Source organism: Schistocerca serialis, chromosome 2 (genome assembly GCF_023864345.2).
Source record: "Schistocerca serialis cubense isolate TAMUIC-IGC-003099 chromosome 2, iqSchSeri2.2, whole genome shotgun sequence".
Classification (NCBI taxonomy): Eukaryota; Metazoa; Arthropoda; class Insecta; order Orthoptera; family Acrididae; genus Schistocerca; species Schistocerca serialis.
The window spans coordinates 617,671,570-617,672,255 of NC_064639.1; positions in this window are offsets into that span (position 1 = coordinate 617,671,570).

Genomic DNA, 686 nt, shown 5'->3' on the forward strand with positions numbered 1-686 from the left:
AGAGATGGGAAGGCATCCTTGGAAATGGTCCCACGAGTGTGTTTCTTCCAAACAGTTAATACAGCTCGCCACGCTGCTTTCATTGGCCTGATGAAGCTTACATCGAGCAGTTGGAGGAGGTGCGCGCTATTGGAGGGAAGGGGAATGAATGAAATATTGTTCTGCTCACACTCTTCAATAACACGTAAAGACACATGACTGGATAAATTGTCTCCAATCATGACTGTTGGCCCATTTTGCCTCTTCAAATAGGGCAAAGCGATTGTAAAGAACCAGTCCTCAAATACTGGCAGGTCAAACCATCCACTTTTGTTCCTATTGAAACGGGTTCCTTGTGGTCCACCTTCTTGCCACGTGTCCCACAAATGCTCTGATTTGTAAAGGACATACGGAGGAAGCAGTTTACCGTCAGCACTAGCTGCCATCATTTTTGAGACACTAGATTCTGATGAGTCCATCACTTTTTCAGCATGCTTACTCCCTCATTTCGTAATTGTCTGCTACTTGCCTGGATCATCTGACATGTTGGCTTCATCATAGTTGATCATGTTGCTAGGTGGGAGATTTTCCAGCTTTGCCTTGATATTAGAGGAAAACATCTTAACAGTCTCTTTGTTCACTTCTGCACAAGCTCGTTTAATATTTTCACTTAAGTGAATGGAAAGATCTTCTGACTGTCATTTGAG